Source organism: Pelodiscus sinensis, chromosome 20 (genome assembly GCF_052426305.1).
Source record: "Pelodiscus sinensis isolate ZL-2025 chromosome 20, ASM5242630v1, whole genome shotgun sequence".
NCBI lineage: Eukaryota > Metazoa > Chordata > Testudines > Trionychidae > Pelodiscus > Pelodiscus sinensis.
This window is the reverse complement of record NC_143071.1, coordinates 20,381,468-20,401,750: the sequence shown is the minus strand read 5'-3', so window position 1 is coordinate 20,401,750 and position 20,283 is coordinate 20,381,468. Positions and strand designations below refer to the sequence as shown.

Here is a 20,283-nt window from a genome sequence, read left to right as displayed (position 1 = left end):
TTTTCAATTCTGTTGTTCTCCGTGGCAAACCTCCGACTGCCTCGCAGCACACCAGTGTACAGTGGAACACGTTTTGAGAAATGCTGTATTCCCTGTGATGTCATGGGGACTGCTTGCCTTACTGGGGGCTACTCAGCATGAGTAGGGGTTGCAAAAATTGGTCTAGACTGAGAAAACGTTGAAAGTGAACAAGAGCTTTAACTGTAGTAACACTATATCTGTACATTTTGCAAACAAGTATTTTAGGGAATGGAATGCCTCTAGTATAAAATGTATTTATAGGCACCAGGCACTGGAGTGAATATAAGTAAACATGAGCTTGAATCACAAAGCTTGGATCTGTAATCGCATCATCATTTCAGCTCTCCCTTGGTTGGTCTCAAGCTGAGCAGTGGATTCAGTCATGCAGTCCAACACCCCCTAGAAATAAACCAATTACAGGAGCGTTTGGATCCTGAATGAAACTCCTTCAAAGTCCAGGGGACTGAGATCTGGGGTTCTAGTTTGGGAACTGCCCAATTCTGAAGGGAGCAGCCGCAACCATTGTTGTGAGGAGACACAATACTATGCCCTGCTTGAAGGCTTCCCAGAGGGACAAGACGTTGGATTGCCATTGCCTTCGGTGCCAGTGGGGATTTTTCACTGTGTCACTTAAAATTACTCTAAGCAATAAGGTGAGCCAGAGCTTTCTATGTCACCAGCTTCATTAAATATGGAGCTAAAGAGCATCTATTCATGTGGTTCCACTTCGAGGGTGTTGCTTCTGGTAGATGTGATACTTGTTCTGATGGGTTTTGCTTTTTAGAGAGAACTTCTGCACAGAGCATCGTATTTCCTGAAGTGGCACCCATGACAAGGAGGGGGGTGTGATGGGGCTCTTTGGGTTGCCATTTCAGGGCCATTCAGTTTCCCTGGGGACAGTGAGGGTACCGCTACACAGCAGGGCTAAAGTCGAATTAAGCTCCACAACTTCAGCTATATCAATTGCGTAGCTGAAGTGGAAATAGCTTAATTCAGCTTTTGGTGCTGTCTACACAGCAGGAAGCTGAAGGAAGAACACTCCTCCTTCGACTTCCCTTACTCCTCATGAAATGAGGGTGACAGAAGTTGGAGTAAGAAGTCCTCCAGCTCGACATGATTGCGAAATAATGGTTTGCTGTGTAGATGCACATTTTGTTATTTTGAAATAACATCCGTTATTGCGAAATAACGCTGCTGTGCAGATGTACCCTGACAGAATGAGGAAAGCAGGGGATAAAGAGCTGGTACTCCCAGCTGCTTTCAGTCACTTCTATCTGTCACAGGTGCCCATGGCTATTCTAGTATCTGAGCACTGTTCAGTGTAATGAAGAGGGAAGAGGCGAGTTTGGAAGTGGGTGTAGAAACATCAGATGAATAACAGGGTCTCTTTTCCCTTGCTGTGTAGTCTAGCTCCCCTTGGTGGCTGCTGGGAAGAAACAATATTGCTGGCTTAAGATAACACAGTCTAGTTTAAAACTATTGGCATTATCTAGAGATTTTAAAAATAGTGGGTTAAACTACATAGACAGTGTTCCCTAGTGGATAGAGCACTGGGCTGGGACTTGGGAGATCTAGGGTATCTTCCTGACTCTGCCACTGTCTTGTAGGGGAAGGTCACTTTCCCTTCCTGGGCCTCAGTTTCTCCACCTGCATTATAAAAATAATGATGCTTACCTCCTTTCATAAAGGGCTTTGAGATATACTGCTGCAAAATAGATAAGAGCTAGGTGTTATTTCTACATGTCTGTTCAATTAAGCCCTTAGAGCTCTCTTCATCTTCATGTTGCAAAGGCGGGTGGAATCTTTGGACTCGTTTCACAGATGGGGAAACGGGGGCATAGAAAGTTAAGTGACTTGCTATCGTCACCAAGCCCTCACTGGAAGAGCTGGGAAGGGAGGTGAGGACTCCTGGCTCCCATTTCTAATCCATTAGATCATGTTGCCTCCTAGTTTCTAAAAATAAATAAATAAACGTGCCCAGTTTACCCCACTGGCTTTACAGGCATTCCTTCGGCCCCATGCCGTATGTGTTTCAATGAAAAGTGGATGTCTCTCGTCTGAGGGCTAATTCAGACCCTTCTTGGCTTTTGAGCTAAAAACAAATCTAATATCCATGTGATGTGTCTGTCCTGCCCCAGGGGAAAGATCCAGGCAGTCACACTTTTCTAGGTGCCTTTGCTAAGGCCTGGTTTGGAGGCATGCTGCTGCCCCCTTGAGGAATTTCTGTACAGCTGCTTCTTAAAGTTCATTTCACATCAAATAGGCAACCCAAAGAGACACCTTTCGGCTCTTGCCATGAGCCTGATGTACAGCAGCTAGCGCAAGATGCTTGGTAAGAAAGGGAGTTGGATGGCCCATTCCATCCCGAGAATGGGATGCATGGAGACATCCTGCAAATATCGGGGGAGGGAGGAAGAGAGGGTATGGCAGCTTTCCAAGAGCTCATATCAAAGTCCTTGCTTTGTTTTCTAACGTGTGTTCCTAAAATAACTTGCTCCTTTCCTCCTCCACTGAGCACTTCTCGTTGAAGGTCGAAATTTGCATATCAGTGATGCTCTCAATTGCAGCATCTTGGCCACAGAGTAATGGTGACTGATGTTAGGTGATGGTGTCCCTTAGCAAGGGGAGAGGCCATCCAAGGTTGTTACTACTAAATGAGGAGGGTGGCTGTTGAGCCCAACCCTCTGTAGTCAGAAGGGGGAGCAATGGGGATTTCTGTGACCTGACAAGCAGAGAGTAAGATGATTCATGCTGGATTTGAGGGGTCTCATTGCTTATTGCCCTAAAGCTCAGATCAGTGTGACATGGTTGGCTGCATTAGAACAAGTTATTAAAAATGCTATTTTCTCCTTCTAGGCAATCAGCAGATCTAGGCAGCTGATCCCTGTGGCTTGCTTTTTAAAAATCTAAAACATGAAAACAAATCAGTGTGTGAAAACAAGATTTCTGTGTCTCTCTGAATATATGACAGGATAAGCAGGGACAAAACAGCCTCCAATCAAGCGATGCCTGAGTGGAAGACCCAAAACAATATTTTGGGGAAGGGTGCTCCTAGGAAAATCCAGGGCACATAGCAGACAAGGATGTCAGAATCAAGGGCCTTGCAGTAGAGCTGCCTATTTTTGTTATACCCAAACATTTTTTAGTCTAGCTCAGTGGTGCGCAACCTTTTTTGATCTGCAAGCCCCGCATCTCGGCCAGACAGATCGGTCTGCGTCATGGGGGACACCAACTGCCAGGCCTAGCCTCCGGCCGGCTGGAGCTAAGCACTATGCTGCATGGCCGCCAACAACTGGGCCCAGCCCTCAGACAACTGGATCTAAGCGCCGCAACCCCCCAGGAACACATCCGCAACCGTCACGACTCATGGGTTGCGCACCACTGGTCTAGCTAATCTGTAATTTCTTAAATGGCTTGAGCTGATGTTTAACGTGTTGGTATGTCTGGAAAAGTGACATAAAAGTGGACCTGCTCGCCAACGTTCCCTCTAATCTTTTCCATCCATGTGCAGAATAATTTTTTGTATGTTTACCGAGGCGTGTGCACCACCAATAGAAACACAAATCTAGCTGTGAGTGCTCTGCTAATCAGCTGGGCAGCATCTGAATCTCTCTGGGAACACTGCTGCTCCCTCAGTATCTCAGTATCAAAGTCTGTCTTTAAGTCACATCGGCTCATATTATTGACACAACTAAACTGTTGCTCTTAGCCTCACAAGGGAGGGTGGTTTCGTGGGTAAGGCACTAGACTGGATTGGTCACCATTCATGGTTTTACTATTGGCTTCTTATGTGACCTTGGGCAAGTCACTTTAATACAATGCCTAGGACAATGGGGCCAGACCTCCAGATACGGCGGCAATACAAACAAAAAGAGGTGCTGCAGCTAGTGGAGTCTGTCCTGACTTGTGCAGCACCAGCATACCCAGCTGCTGAGTCCTAATCATGGCACGTTTCATACCTGGGATGCTGGCAGGGGAACAATGAACATGGCTGAGGGGCAGATTCCAGGTTATCTTGCAGCACAGGTGCCCAGATAGCACAGAGGTGAGCATGGAATAGCCACCTCACTAGGCAGCTGTACTAATTACAAACCCTACCATGTGCAGTTTCTCTGGTGACTACCCCGGTACACCAGCAGTGAGCACAGAGACAGCAATGGGTGGCTAGATGCAGCATCTCTCCTTTGGCAAAGCATGACTAGGACTGACCCCATGCTGCTGGTTGGTTCAAGCCACTCTGACAGGGGAGGTCACTGTCACATAGTAGAGGTACACAGCTCTGTGCTGAGCAGACACTGAAACTGAGACAGGCAGGTAGCTGCTCCCCAGGAGGAGTTTCAGCCATGTCTCATTTCTGGGCTAGCTGCGAAGGCTGTTTTGGGCTGGGTGCTCTGCAGTGCTCTGGCCTCTCTCCTTCGGGGATGTGGCTGCAGCTCTGGGTCACCTGGAGGGAGAGTGTGGCTGCCTCTTGCCCAATGGTCACCAACCAATAGATCCGGATCTACTGGCAGATCTTGGAGCCTCTGACAGGTGATCCTGACTGGTTTGGCCAAGAGACTCTCAAGTGTTGGCACTTCATCTGCCCCTCCCCCTACTGCTGCGCAGTTCCTGCTCTTTGCCTTGGAGCTGCCTCCCCCACCCCTGGCAGACTCCTGCTTGCTGTGCAGAGCAGGGGAGAGCGAAGAGGGGTGCTGATGTCAAGGTGCCCCCTCTCCCACCTCACATCCTGTCTTCACAGAGCAGGAGGGGGGCACAACAGAATGGAGTTTGCTGGTTGCTTTTGGGAGAGGTCTAGGGCCAGGGCAGGGGTGAGCCTGCCTTAGCCCCACTGCACCACCACCCAGGAGCCACCTGAGGTAAGCAGCGTCCGGTCGGAGCCCACATTCTGAAACCCTACCCCAGTCATGAACCCTCTTCCTGCACCCAAAGCCCCTGCCCTAGCCCCATGCATCCCTGCATCCAACCACCCCCTCAGAGCCTGCACCTAGAACCCCTTCAGACACTCCAACTGCCTGCCCTGAGCTCAGCTCAGAGCCCCTCCTGCACTCCAAATCCCTTAACCCAAGGCCAGAACCTGAACCCCAACCTGCTGCCCCAGCCTGTTGAAAGTGAGGAATGATGGGGGAGGGAGGATGGAGTGAGCAGGGGCGGGGCCTCGTAGAAAGAGCACAAAGGAGGCGGGGCCAGGGTATTTGGGTTCAAGGTAGATCTCAGATTGCACTTAAATTCAAAGAGCAATCTCATGCTTAAAAAGGTTGGAGACCCCTGGTCTAGTCACATCCCACGGCACAGAGGTGTGACTGAACTCCAGATCTGGGCTCCGGCAGCAAAGAGGTGCATAGAGTGGTTAGTGCTCCTACTTCTTGGGCTCTATGTTCACTCATGGAATTTTACAGAAGGAAAATCAGGAAAATGCCTTTAAATCCACCAGTGGGGCCCAATTCTGCAACCACTGAGGTTTATTGGAATCTTGGCCTGCACGCCCTCCCTCCCCCTGGGTGCCTGTCAAAGGGAAGGTTAAAGCATGTCTAAACTAGCTGCTGGTGATCCTGGCACAGCTGGGCAAGCTGTTGTTACGAACCCTGAAGGACCCCAGTTCAAATCTGCTGTGGTAAGGCAAAGGCAGTGTGACTAGCTCTGCTTGGGCAGCCTGGCTAATGAGGCTCTGCAACATCAGAGCTAAAAACATTAGAGCTAAAAAGCTCTAACTAGGCCCATTTGGAGATGAAAACAGGGAGAGGCCCATCGATCTGCACGGGAGTAAGAGATCTGTAGAGCGGAACTCAATAAAAAAGGGAGTTTTTATTGCTATGAAAAGGGTGAGGGGGCCGTGACAGCTAATTGGTCAGACTCTGCCAAGAGGCCTCATCTTGCAGCCATCATTTATGTGAGTCAGTGCTGCAGGATTGGGCCCCCGGTGGGGGGGCTACTAGTTAGGCCATTTCCAAATCAGTTCTATGCTTCTAAGCCCAGGGGAAAACCCAGCCAGGACCCCATTTAGTGGCACTTTAAACCTCCCTGTCGCCCAGATCACTTTCCTTTCCCTGTCATCTTCTATGCTGCTCTTTAAAGAGACCTTGGATGCCCTTACTGACAGGAGCAGTGATTTCCTAGCTTCTCCGTCTTCTGTGAGCAGTGAATGGGAGACGATGCAGCAAATCATGACACAGCAAATCCCAGCAGCACAGAACCTCGCTGGCTGGGGGTGCGCTGAGCTGGGAAGGGGCAGGCCTTGGACAGCTGCATAGTTACAGTTAAATTCCACCCGATGTCACAAGGAGGGGAAATTGCTAGAACTGCCCACGAGCCCCCTAATCCCACTGCCTAGGGCAGGCAGAGGTGGGGAAAGATTTGCCTTTGTTTTCCCTGCCAGTCAAGACACCCTTCCTGTCTGCGGGCCGGCTCCACGAGGGGCTGTGTCCCTCACGAATCACTTAACTGCATCTGCTCCCTTGCAGTCTGGTGTGTAAGACCCTTGGGGCATTTTCAAGCCTCAATGCTCTATTTAAACCTGTTGTAAGCACCATATGGCTCCACTTTATCCTCCCATTGGACTCAGGGAAGGCCCGGAACTATGAGGCCTCCTCCTTGTGTAGCGTGTTCATGTTCTGTCCAAGGAAGACCCAACACCTCTCAGTGTGAACATTAAAATGCTCCACAAAGCTGGGGGAAGGGGACTCAGCACTCACCCTCTGGAGAAGTGAGGGTCTCATGGCATTTGGCCATGAATTCCCTTCCACGTGACTAAAGAGTGCGGACAGATGCCAAAGGAATCCAGCTTTCAGAGCTTCACAAGTCTAACAGCTAGGTTCAGGAATAAGAGAGTGAAGAATGGCAAGAGACAAAACGGGGAGAAGGTGGCAGACCAAGGGCTGCCGTGGTAAGGCAATGTTATTATTATTAATTACGGGAATTATCTGAGTACCCAGACCTCGACCTGGACCCCATTGTGCTCAGCCAAGAGTGGGCAATAATTTTTGATGGGGGCCACCCCAAGAATGTGGAAAGTGGTCAAGGGTGACACTTGTCTAGGTAAACAAAGGAGGCTGGGTGCAGAAGAGAGCTCAGGATAAGGGACTGGGGTGCAGGAGGGGGTGTGGGGTCTGGGAGGGAGTTTGGGTGAAGAAGGGGGTTGTGACCTGGCAAAGGGATTGGAGTACAAGAGGGGTTGAGGTGTCCAGGAGGGCGTTTGGGTGCAAGGAAAGAATTCAGACCTGGGGGAGGGATATAAAGGTGGGAGGATTTGGTAGGGAGTTGAGAGACAAACTCCCTACACAAAGGGGCTCAGAGAGTTTGGGTTGTAACCTGGGACAGGAGGGGGTTGTGCCAGGGAGCTGGGGAAGTCGAAATTTTGAAATAGATTTCACATGCATGCAGTGTTGTTATAGCCGTGCTGATCCCAGGATATTAGGTCATATTTTTTCTTGGAGCAACTTCGGTAGGAGAAAGAGACAAGTTTTCAAGTTTACCCAGGGCTTCACTTTGAATGGCCCCTTGCCACTTGTGCTAACTACTTACGCTAAACAATCTGCCCCATCTTCTATGTAGCTGCAACTCTCAGAGCACTCTCAGAGCTGTTTATCTCTCACCAGGTCCAGTCAAGGATATTACCTTGCCCATCTTGTCTCTCTAGGTTTTACACTATTCCTAGGCCTGCATGGTGGTAAGTGCTCTCCAGCCTGCTAAGTCTATGGGGTTGAGGGTACTCAGACACACATGGGAGGTGCTCAATTATTTGATCCTGGGATTTGAACCTGGGAGAGTGACAGGCCATGCTCCAAGGTAGGGATATTAATGATTAACAGGCGAGTCACTGCAAATTCTCAAAACAGGCCTGACTTGGCACCACTTTGTCCCTGGGCCTTGCGTTGCTTCTCTGCCAAGGTTAATGCCATCCTCTGTTAGCCAAAAGCAGAGGTGAAAGTAAGCCAGGGTGCCCCCGGGCACCGCAGCCATAAGAAGCAGCCAGCCAGTTGGGGCACTCAGCTGCAGGAGGAGGCAGGGCGCACACCCAGCTCAGCTCCTGGGGCCCTTCTGCAGGCTGCTGCACTAAGTAGAAGGTAGCCAGGCAGGTGAAAGGAGCTGGCTGGGGTCACACTCCACCCAGCCCTGACCCCCCAGGGTGCTCTTTAGGGAGGGCAGAGGGGCTGGAGCCTCCCTTCCCCCCAAGTCCCACCAATGCTTCTTGTTGCTTGCTATTCCCCTTCCGTCACTGTCAGGGAGCGAGAGGAAAGTGACCAGCTCCTGTGCATTCCTCTCCTCCCTGGCTGGTGTGAGCTGGGGACAGAGCAGTGAGTGACACTGACAGAAGGGGAACAGCGAGCAACAAACAGCATTAGTAGCAATCGGGGGACTTCCGCTCCCCTGCTCTCCCTAAAGGGTGCCCTTGCCTGCCTGAACTCCCCCCCACACACATTCCAACCCCCTGCCCTGACTCCTGTACCACTACTCCAACTCTCTGCCCTGAGCCCCTCCACACTTCCCTCCCCATCTCTGACTTCTGCATCCCCCACACAGCCAGCTGCCCTGAGCCCCTCCTCACACCCTAATCCTGACTCCTGCACCCCCATGTTCCCACCCTCTACCCCTGAGTCCCCCCATGCCCACACATTCCCCAATCTCCTGCCCAGAGCTCCCTGCACTCCATCCACACTTAGGCTATGTCTACACTCGCGGCTTCTTGCGCAAGAACATCTTACGCAAGGGTTCTTGTGGAAGAAGTCTTGCGGAAGAAAACGTCCACACCGCCATGTGCGAGCTGTGCTTTTGCGCAAGAGCGCCCATGGCAGTGTGGACGCTCTCTTGTGCAAGAAAGCTCTGATGGCCATTTTAGCCATAGGGCTTTCTTGCGCAAGAACCTGTTAAAAAAGAGCATAGCTCTTGCACAAGGAGCCCCCTCTTACCACGCCATACTGTAAATTTTCTTGTGCAAGAGTGGGCGGGCAGTGTGGACGCTCTGCAGATTCTTGAGCAAGAACGGCCGTACTTGCTCAAGAAACCGCGAATGTAGACATAGCCTTACATTTCTTACAGGTACTGTCATATCACACACCCCAACCTCCTGCCCTGAGGCCCCCCAAGGGGCACTACAGCTGTGCCTGTAAGAAATCTGAGTTATTTTCACCCTTACCCACATGTAGTATAAAAAAATAACCCTCATGCTTCCCCTCTCTATAAATATTTGATTTAACCTTTGGATTCCTCTCTGCCAAATAGGTTTTTGGTGGAGGAAGAAATTGACTATTACTGATATGCAAAATATAGTCCAGATATAGTCAAGGGGCAGACTATGGGCCAAATCTGGGCCACCTGGAACTCTTGAACAGGCCCCAAAATCTTTTTATTTACTTATTATCATCATTATTGTTATTGTTGTTATTATTTTATCTAAAGTCTTGATCTTGACTGTACTTTGACCAAGACATTTGGACCTTGACAAGAAATAATTGGCTATCCCTGATCTCATCCTTTCCATGCTTCTGTAGTGTGGTGGCAAATGTACAACACCACCTCCTGAACCACAGACCGGTCACATGTGCAGATGAGGGATCATAATGAAGTCACACCTGCACTGCAGTGAATGTAGCCTGAGGTTCTTCCCCAGGGCAATGTTTTAAGCCATTGTCTGTGAGAACAGATGCAGCAGCAGTATATAAAAGGAAAGCAAACAGCTCTCCTTGTCATTTACATTAGGGATGGAGCATGACAATAGTGCATGTCTGCCCCAGGGAATGGGAGACTGGAAAAGAAGCTGCAGAAACTGGCTAAATATATTGAATGTTCCTGAAAAAAGACAATGCAGTGGAAAGCAGAGACAACAGCCTGTAACAGGGCTGTTCTGCAGCCTAACCCTTAGCATGCCAGCACTTTCCACGCTGAAGAATAATAGGATCTGCATTCTCCAGAGTGTCTGAAAAGGATATTGGCAAGCTTGGCAGGTCCTGAATGTGACCCTTCATTTCAATTCTTGGTTGGCTGCAAAACCGTGCTGTAATTATCCGCACGTTGTCCAGAAAAATAGGCCAGTTGCTAATAGGCACAGTTGTATATTAATGAATTTACCTAATGGCTGTCTTGAAAAACTGCCAGGAAAACCTACTACTCAGGACAAAAGTATTTGGCACTAGTCCTCCAATGAGGACAATAAAATTAATGCTATTTTACTTGCCCAAGAACTGAAAAAAACATTACTTGCTCTAGAGAAGTGGGGGAGTAGAATTCTGCAAGGCTCTATGGAAATAGAAAATTGAATATGTGCATACTTAATTATCAAAGAAATCCTTCAGGGCCCAATCCTGTGATAGGATGGACCTCTCCATCTGCTCCTAGGAGAGCTGAGAGTGTCTGGTACTTGCAATATCTGGTGTTTCTCAGAGCATTTCCTGAGAGACAAACATACCTGGCACAGAAACCTCCAGATGGAAGGACATTGTTGGCAGCCTCAGCACAGAGGCCAAGAACGAAGAGACCCAGAGACTGGCACAGATACCAGTCAAGGGTTTGTAGTCTGAACAGGCCAGGGTTGAGGCATGGCAGCAAGGGCAAAAGTTCAGGCTAGAGAGAGATTGTTTGGTGTGGACACATGGGACGACTGACACACCCCAGGGCTGTGGTTTACTGATTAATCCCAACAGGACAGGCCAATATGCATTGGCCCCTGACCCCCTGAATTCCTTTAATGGCTCCCCATTAAACCTGCATCACATTTCAATTTCTCAAAGTCCACAGAACCTGCATGTATATATCTTGGCTGCTGTTTCCCATTCCATCCCTCCCTTAATCCCTCTGCTCTTGCCAATGTTTCAACTTGAGCCACTAGGAAAAGTTTGGGGCCGTGTGGCATGTTTGTTCCAGTTAGCCAGAGAAAATGGTGACACTTGGGTATTTCTTTGATGTATTCTTGCTTATTTACAAGGAAAGTACAAAGTCCTGTGGCTCTAGATGCACAAGGTACCAAGAACAAAAGGAGAAGTTTCTCAGTGTAGAGCCGTGTGCTTCTTTATCCAGTCCCACTGCACTCTCTCCAGTGATGGTTTGGCACAACCTCATGTCAACTTTCCATTCTCTTTTCATTCTCTGAGCATCAGATGAATAAATAACTCTTCAGTTGGTCAGGGTTAGGAGTCACCCATTCTTGATTCCTTTAACTTAATTTGGAAGCGTGTGTCATTCCATGGACAAGTTACTGATAAAAAGGCAAGGGAGGCGTCATTTGATTCTTAATGTATAGAATCACAATTTCAGTGGTGTCATCCTCTGCGGCATAGCAAGGGAGTCCCCCACACCTGCACCTTCCAGCTCCCACACCAGGTCTTCTACCTGGTAGAAAGTTGATAATATCATCAGAAATGGGTTGAGTTAGGTATCATTTGAAAGCCCTGTCTCCCAGGAACCCGTTGATCCTAAATATGACAAATCTAGAACAATGCATAGCTACATATTTGAAAAAATGTTTAAAAATCAACTTTAAAAAAATGATACCTTAACACGGGCTTGTCAAATATTCATCCCTCACAAAGTTAACCTGTGGCCCTCTACTGCCAGTTCTGGGTTACCAGATACTGCTCAGAACATGATGCCAGTTACAGATTATTATAAATGGAGGAGTGCTTCAAGCTGATTCACCATCATTGGCAAAAAGAAACAGTTCTATGGCATTGATTTGCAACTTTATTTATGGTGCCAAAAGAGACACAAGGAGTCTCAGAAATGCCCCGTTTAGAAGATCCCATACTCCTCATTTTTTGAGGAGTACAGGATCTTTCAAAATGGGGCATTTCTGTTGAAAATGCCCTGTCTAAACTGCTGGGTTTTTTCGAAAAGCCCCATTTAAAAAAAAAAGCAGTGGCCGCCATTATGCAAATGAAGCGCAGGATATTTAAATCCCCGCTTCATTTGCGCTTTTGTTATGTCTAATTTACATCCCTCTGCCAATAGAAGGGTGTAGTTTAGACATGGCCTGGAATGTGCATTCAGGGAGAAATTACTGGAATCCATCTGCAAATGGTAGGTACATAGTTACACAAAATACATTACCTTACCTAATTAATAACAATCCCAAAGCAATTTATTACAAAATCCTAATTTTTACTTAGTTGCCTAAAAGGGTCAAGACTATTAGGGAGATGAACAATACCCACTAGTAGCCCCAAGGATCCATAGCTGATTCCAAACCTGAAAAAATCAATTCCATGTTATACTTGTCCTTAATCTACCCTAAGTAGTGCACCAGTGGCCGCAGCGACTCCAGCACCAACTAGTACAACAATGAGCCAGTGGAGAACACAAGACTGCCCCTTTTACTGCAAAGTCTCATGTCAGAGTGCTTGAGTGAAAAGCAGTTTTCCAACTCATATATGACAGCTGTGTGGAGTGTGTAATCTACCATTACAAATGGCTGTTGGTTTAACAAATAATATTCCAAATGGTTTAACATTCCAAAATCCATACCAAGTTCCTTGCGCAGCTTGTGCACAGTACTTGTCATCCATTGATGACAGCAGAGTACTCTGCCTGGAGAGTGCAATAGGAAATGAAGGTTTTGGCCACATGGTATTGAATGAAGTGGTTGTACTTCTCCCAGAGCTTGGCAAGGGTCAGTTTATGTTTTCTGCTGCTGCTAACTTCCTTGAAAATCCAGCAGCGGGCAAAGGTACCCTGCAGCTACTGCTGTGGTCTATTGTCAGGAGTATATTAATGGGAACCAGTCTCAGCCTCTGATGCAGATAGAGTAGTGAAGAACTGTTGCTTGAAGGAGCTTCCTGACTTCCTGACTCACTTACTTTCCTACCAAGGTCCAAAAATTCTGAACCCAAGGAGTCCAGAACTCTGTACATTTGTGAATGGTGACCTCACTTGGCTATTGTGCAAAAATGGGATGCAACCTAGAGGTGAAAAATAATTGAGTATAACTTGAGCTGAAGATAGATTGTACCCTCAAATGATCTGGCTATACAAGACATGGCTGTGACGGGTTCAATCACAGGGAGGGGGTCCCCTTGAGACTGTCTCCTAGTGTATTGGTCATGCCACGGAGCCTGTTTACCTTCCCTCTGAGGCACCTTACCACCCTGTCCTGCTGGCCTAGAAGCTCCCCCAGCTAAGGCACAGAGTTGGGGTAACAGCCCCCGAGCAGAGCAACTCATGCTGAATCAGATCATCTCTGGGAGGGCTCAGCTATAAGGTTGTTGACAGCACCTAGAAACACAGTCCCAAAGAGGATCAAAACCCCCGAATAAATCCATCTTCCGCTGTATAAAAGTTTTACACAGAGAAAGCTCATACAGTTAGCTTCCTTTATCAATCAAAGAGAGATATGCACAATGGTTGCTCCCCTACCCCCAAGTAATAATTTTTTACACTGGGCTTGATAATAAACAAAAGTGTTTTTATTAAGTATAAAAAGTAGGATTTAAGTATTCAAGAGAAAACAGACAGATTAAAGTATGTTACTGAACAAAATAAACAAAACATCCCAGCTACTCCTAATACACGTGGGCTATGTCTACATTGCGCTCTTTTTCGCAAGAACATATGCAAATGAGGTGTGGCAATTAATATGCTGAACCAGAATACTTAATGAGCCGCCATTTTGTGCAAAGGGCTTTTGCACAAGAAGGAACAGTCTACACTGCTCTTGCTCAAGAATGGCTCTTGCTCAAGAGGGGGTTTTTGCACAAAAGCCCCTTGTGCAAAATTAAGTATGCAAATGAGGTGTGATGATATTCATTGCCATGCCTCATTTGCATATGTTCTTATGCAAGAGAGCGCAATGTAAACATAGCCTAAGTTATTACATGCAAATTCTTACCCTAACAACTGTTCTAATCATCTTTCACAAGCTAGGCAGCCTCCTAACTTGGGCCTGATCCTTCCCCCTGTTCAATCTTAGATGTTTCCAGCTGGCATGTTAGGGCATGTCCACAATGGGGAGTTATTTTGAAATAACTTATTTTGAAATAATAACTCCCAAAATAACTATTTTGAAATAAGCGTATTCCTCTTCACAAGAGGAGTTATTATTTCGAAATAACAGGTTTGGTAGTGTGGATGCTCACCTTGTTATTTCAAAAAATAAGTGTAGACATGCCCTCAGATGGCAAGTGGGGGGGTCTCTTGGTGTCTGACCACCACAGAATTCTTTCTGTTTAGTTTAATTTTTTCTCATCTTGAGTGGAAAAGTACCAGATTCAAAATGGGTTCCAGCATCAGGTTGCCTGGCCGTAAGTCCTGACATGACCAACCAAAATTCAGGCTTACGGGAAAAACAAAACCATTCACAGATTGTTACTTTGAGCACTGGGCCATTAGGAGTATCAGTAATGGTTCTCATTAGTACATTTAGAATTATAAACAGTTCCACAGTTCATATTTCTAACTTCAGATACAATAATAATACATAAAAACAGAATACACACATTCAGCAGATTTGAGAGAGGTAGCCATGTTAGTCTATTTCAGCAAAAACAAGATGTGGAATTTTTAAGACTAAGAAATTTATTAGGGCATTAGAGCATAAACTTTCATGAGCTACAACTCACTTCCTCAGATGCTGAAAAAAAAAAGAAACTCAAAAATGATATGTTACCTGATGCATGTTGCCTAAAGCGTCTTCAAGTTATGCATATTCATAAGCATAAGGCAAGTTTTATAAAATATAGTGGGTGAGGTGACAATCACCATACCATTTTAGGAGAAAGGTATCTTCCAGCACAGTCAGCCTTTTAACTTGGCCCTACACGAGGTGTCCTTACCAGCTACGCCCACTGATCTCTCAGTTTGCTCAGAATAACTATCACTGATGAGACAAGGTGTCCTGTGGCACCTTAGAGACTAACAAATTTATTGGATCATAAGTTTTCGTGGGCAAAGATCCACTTCACCAAATGCATGTAATAGAAATTCCAGAGGCATTTTGCAGATTCAGACTAACATGGCTACCCCTCTGATACTTATCACTGATGAGTTGCATTTATGCCTCCTAACCAAGAGGGTGAATTATCAAGCAATGGAATGACTCTGGGATGATCAAGTGCATCCAGAATTACCCTTCTCTATATATCAAGCATGGATGGGTCTTGAAAGATTAACTGAACACACCAATTATATGAGAAATACCACCATGTGCTCCCAAATCAATCCTTCTGCTAATCAAATGCTTGTATGCAAAGACCAGCTGCTCATCACCCTGCAAATGTCTGGCCAGCAGCCTGCCTTGCATGGAGATAAACGTGTCACGTGGATGAGGATCAGTGTTGATGGACTGACAATATCCTGAACAAACCTTATGGAATTAAGATAGACTTTATTAAATTAAAGCATGGTGAATTAGAATGAACAACTTTGGAATTCATTGTGTTACAAATGTTTATATACTGTTGTGAGAGTGTACAGAACATATTTAGTAGAAAGACAAAATGAATACAGTCTCTGGAAGGTATGAGGAACAATAGGTGTGCAGTAGGTTTCCTTAGGAAATATTCTGAGCTGAGGAGAATGCAGTGTTCCCCCTTCAAAGCCAATCTTTTGTAAATACACTCTGGGGAGACAGTCCCTTTGTATACTAACTACCGGTTCCTGGAAACTCCAGTCCAAAGGCCCCTGAACTGAGTGAAAACAAAATTGAACATGTGATCAATGTGCTTGTTCAGAGCTGAAGCCCATGTGTATCTTCCCACTCACAAGAGGGAACAGCTTGTACAGTTGCCAACTTTCCAGACCGGACAGGCCAGACACCGTTTGTGGCAATGGCACCCGATCAGGAAAGCTGGCAACCCCTGTGCTGGAGAGCTGAAAACCAAGCGCATGTGTCTTTGCTGGACCACAGAGGGAGGATACAAATGTAGTTGCCCTGTCCAGCAATGGTGCCTTAGACAGAGATGATACTGATAATGATCTTGATGAAGAAATGTTTTCAGTCCTACATGTCAAGTCTGAATTCTGTAGGATTAGTCAAGGTCAATACCTTTCATATATCTATATAAGTGATACAAGCAACCCTTTGTTAAGGTACATTTAAAAATGTTGATATTTGTAAATATGGCCGCTCCCCGACTTACGGCCACCTCCACTTACGACCATCCGCACTTACGACCAAAACGGTCGTAAATGCAGATCCGAGTTACAAACGGCAATCTGCGCTTATGAACAGCGCAGTCACCATGTAACTCTATGGGATCCGAGTTATGAATAGTTCGAGTTACGACCAAGTGTTGGTCCGTAACTAGTTCGTAACTCGGAGAGCGGCTGTACTGTATTTTTCTGGATTATATATCTACATAACTATTCTAAATTAGGCATATTTGGTACCATCGCATTCATGGGAGAAAGAGTTTTCAGATGATAATCAACGTGACCCATCTGACACCTTTGCACTATCAAAACTTCCACCAATCAGAGGACCTGGAGTTCAGGATAGAGGGATGCGAATCCAGCCCTCCCCATACCACAGAGAGTGACACCACTGAAATTATGAGTCTAGATGTTTATGAATCAAATGATACGTCCCTCACTTTTCTAGCACTAACTTGCTTAAGTAATGATATTTTACTGTCTGATGCTCCAAGATTAAATCCTCCTCTCTCTCCAAAGCCTGGGAGAAGAGGTAGACTTTGCAGTGTGACTTGAGGGTCAATATACCCGGGCTCTATCAAACCAAGGCTGGGGAGGAAAATTTCAGAGACAGAGGCCTCCTTGCTTTCTCTCTCTAGTTTTGTCTATTTCTGCCATCCCTCTCTCACAAACAGTCGCACCTGCGTGAGGATCGCCTGCCTACATGGTGCTAGTTTTTGTTAAGCTTGGATTTTGAGGGGAGCAGCTGGGTCTGCTGCACCCATGGGGGGTGTTCGCCCCAAAAGTGGTATAAAGAGGGCCATGTGAGGTGTCAAACTAAAGCTTACTTTCTACTGATTCTGTATATGTTCTTCATATATCTGCATGATGTCTGGGGCTATGTCTACACTGGAATGATTTTGCGCAAATACTTTTAGCGCAAGAGTTTTTGCGTCAAAGTATTTGCACAAGAGAGCGTCTACTCTGGCATGTGCCTTTGCACAAGAGAAGTGCTTTTGTGCAAAAGCATCCATGCCAATGTAGATGCTCTCTTGTGCAAGAAAGTTCCGATGGCCATTTAGCCATCGGGCTTTCTTGCGCAAGAAATTAACGTTGCTTATCTACACTGGCCTCTTGCTCAAGAACAGTTGCGCAAGAGGGCTTATCCCTGAGCGGGAGCATCAGAGTATTTGCACAAGAAGCACTGATTTTATACATTAGAACATCAGTGTTCTTGTGCAGGTACTTGCGGCCAGTGTAGCCAGGTGGCAAGATTTTGTGCAAAAGCAGCCACTTTTGCGCAAAATCTTGCCAATGTAGACACAGCCTGGGTGTGGAGTTATGAATATGTACTCTGTATGGAGACTGGAAGTTTCTCTGTATGTGGTTGAGCGATAGGCTCAGCCTATGGACATGCTAATTAGCAAGCCTGCAGGGACAATAGGTCTCTTAAGAACCGGAGACCCACCTATGAAGGAATCTAGGTGCCTGGTCAGAGACCATGTGACTGTCTCCAGCTTGGAAGAAGCCAGGAAGAAGGTATAAATAGGCCATGTGGCCGACTCCATCTTGGTCTCCAGATCGGCTCCTGACCCCAGATGCGGACTTTCAGGGAATCACGAGCCTGGAAGAACTGTGGACCCATCCTGACATAGGATGTGCACCAAGGACTTTTAAGCCAGCAGTTATAACATCTCTGCTGCGAGCCTGCATTGAGAACTGGGAGGGGTTCAGGCAGGCAGCTGAAGTGTTCTGTGGGACTGATTTGTGGCCTATTTAGGAAGGTCTCCAGTCTGGGGGCTGTAAGGAGCCCTGAATTTGAGCAATTCGCCCTGAGCAGACGCCTTCAGCTGTGCCCAGACCCGACCTGGTCCGTCACACCGACCAGGAAGGGAGCAGTGCTGGCTGGGAAGGTAACGGGGGGGGAGGGAGAGGGGCAACGGGGCTGGCCGGAGGAGATGGGGGGGCCAACGGGAAGCAGGGCTGGTCATGGGGGGGGGGGGCGGAACGGGGCTGGCCGCAGGATATCAGGGGAGGGGAGACCAGCCGGGAGGGGGCAGGGCTGGCTGGGAGTAAGGGGGGTGGGAAGCACAGCTGGGGGGGTTCGGGGGCCACGAGGGTGGCTGGGAGGAAGGGGGGGCGGGAAGCAGAGCTGGGGGGGTGCAGTGGTGCTGGCCGGGAGGAAGTGTGGGTGGGAAGCAGAGCTGGGGGGGGGGTGCAGCGGTGCCGGCCGGGGAGATCAGGAAGAGGAACAGGCCAGCGGGAAGCAGAGCTGGGGGGAATACAGGGGGACTGGGTAGGGAAGATCAGGAGGGGAAGTGGGGGAGAACCGGCCGGCTGGGAAGGGGGGGGGTGAGCAAATTGGCTGGCAGGGAGTGGGACTGACCTGGGCACTTGCTCCCTGTCCCACTTGCTTCCCCTCCTCCTCACACTCAACCGACTAAGGGCTCCCTGCAGCAATCACGGCCCCACCTCCCAGCTGGGACTCCCAGCCGCTCCTCCCCGCCCACGCCAGGCTTCCATCCAGTGCACAGCCGGAAAAATCAGAAAATACCGGACATTGCATATGTCCAGTATTTTCTGATTTTTTTTACCGGACAGAGTGCGCAAATACCGGACTACTGCAAGTGCAAGCGATATGAGCAGCACTGTAACTGCCAGTGCTTTACATCTGCCAATGTGGACATTGCCTGTATACTTATTTCCACCCCCAAAAATGCCTCGCACTCTTCATAATTTCTCCCCAAACTGCTTTATCGGGGCAACCTCCGTCACCCTGCAGGTTTATGAGCTGTTCCTTTCACTTACCTTGGAGACCGCCGTCATTTATGCCACCAGATTGATGGCAATGCCCATGGCATTTCACCTTTCTTCTTTCACAGTAATAAGTCTTCTAGTCTGCTCTTCAAATACTCCCTCCACCTAATATCAGTTGGAGCACATGCAGGCAAGTTCTGGAATTCAGAGCTGTAGAATACTGAACAAACAATGGAACAGTCTTGTAATCATTCATTGTGTCTGTTTACAATGGCAACTCCCTTCTGCAATCATATGGAGGAAGGATGGGCCAGTGGTTAGCAGTCTTGCATAGGAATTGGGAGCGCTGGGCTCAATACCCTGCGGTAGCATGGATTTTCCATGGGATCATGGGATTAATCTCTAAGGGTATGTCTCTACTGCCATTAGATGTGCACAGCTAGCTTGGGCTAAGGGGCTGAAGTATAGACTGGGCTGGAGTCTGGGTTCCAGAAGCCTGTGAGGAGAGAGGTCCCAAACATCTACACTGCAATGAAATAGCCTGGATAGCATGAGTTTTTGTTGCAGTGTATACACCAGACTGATGACTCTCTGTGCCTCAATTCCTCATCTGTAAAAGGTGTCATAGCATTGCTCTGTTTCACAGGGATGGTGTGAGGACAACTGGAGAAATATTGCCAAGTGCTTAAACACCCTGAAGGGGCACCATGATGGACAAAACCTCTCAGTGGTCCTTCCAGCTCCAGGGAGCTCAGTTTGTACTGTGGATGTGATGTGTGTATTTTAACTTTGCATGTCCTGGTTTTCACAGGTTTGAGTGTAGCTGAACAAGATGTGCTAGAAGGTCATAAGACACCACAAGGTAAATAAAACTTTATAACAGTTTATAAACAGGAGCAGCTGGTACAAACACGATTTTAAAAACAAAGGGGCTAGAAATAGATAAGTCAGGGCAGCCTTGCAACAACCCTTTTCATGAAAAGTTGAACATTGTTCCTGTACAGGGCTGAACAGCTTTATTTCCTGCCATTCTTCCTTCTGCTACAAGTGCCCAGGGAGATTTCAGTCTCACGAGAGAGGGTGTGGGTCTTGATCCCCTTATGGTGGTTGCAGAGGCGGGCGCACATGTTCTGAGGGGATGTGGGCTAGCATGTTTCCCAGGGCACGGGAGGGCAGGATGAGGAGCCTGTCTTCTCCCCGCAGTGCTGTGGGCTCCAGTTCAAGGCGGGGCCAGCGCACCCACATGCCATTCCTGTTGGGCAGCTCCTTGGCAGAGTGTGATGAGTTTGATAGGTCTCAGGCCACTCCCCCCAACAGGCAGTGCGAGCTGCGAGCCCCGAGTCAGGGCAGGGCACTGAGACCAGGACAAGGTCATTCCCCGCCTCTTTCCACAGGCGGCCCCGCCCATCCTGGGACATCTGCCCCCGCCCCCATAGCCCCCTTCCTCTACCATAG

At 47.7% G+C, this 20,283-nt stretch overlaps 1 protein-coding gene across 2 annotated transcripts in view; it reads right to left on the bottom strand.

Moving 5' to 3' along the window:
• Positions 1-19,664, bottom strand: part of SPHK1 (sphingosine kinase 1) — a 60,052-nt gene extending 40,388 nt beyond the window's left edge. For both annotated transcript variants that reach the window (XM_075903610.2, XM_075903611.2), the window contains exon 1: positions 18,880-19,664. The gene's annotated coding sequence lies outside the window, so the exon portion shown is untranslated. The remainder of the gene's footprint in view (positions 1-18,879) is intronic.
• Between the last annotated feature and the right edge of the window lie 619 nt (positions 19,665-20,283).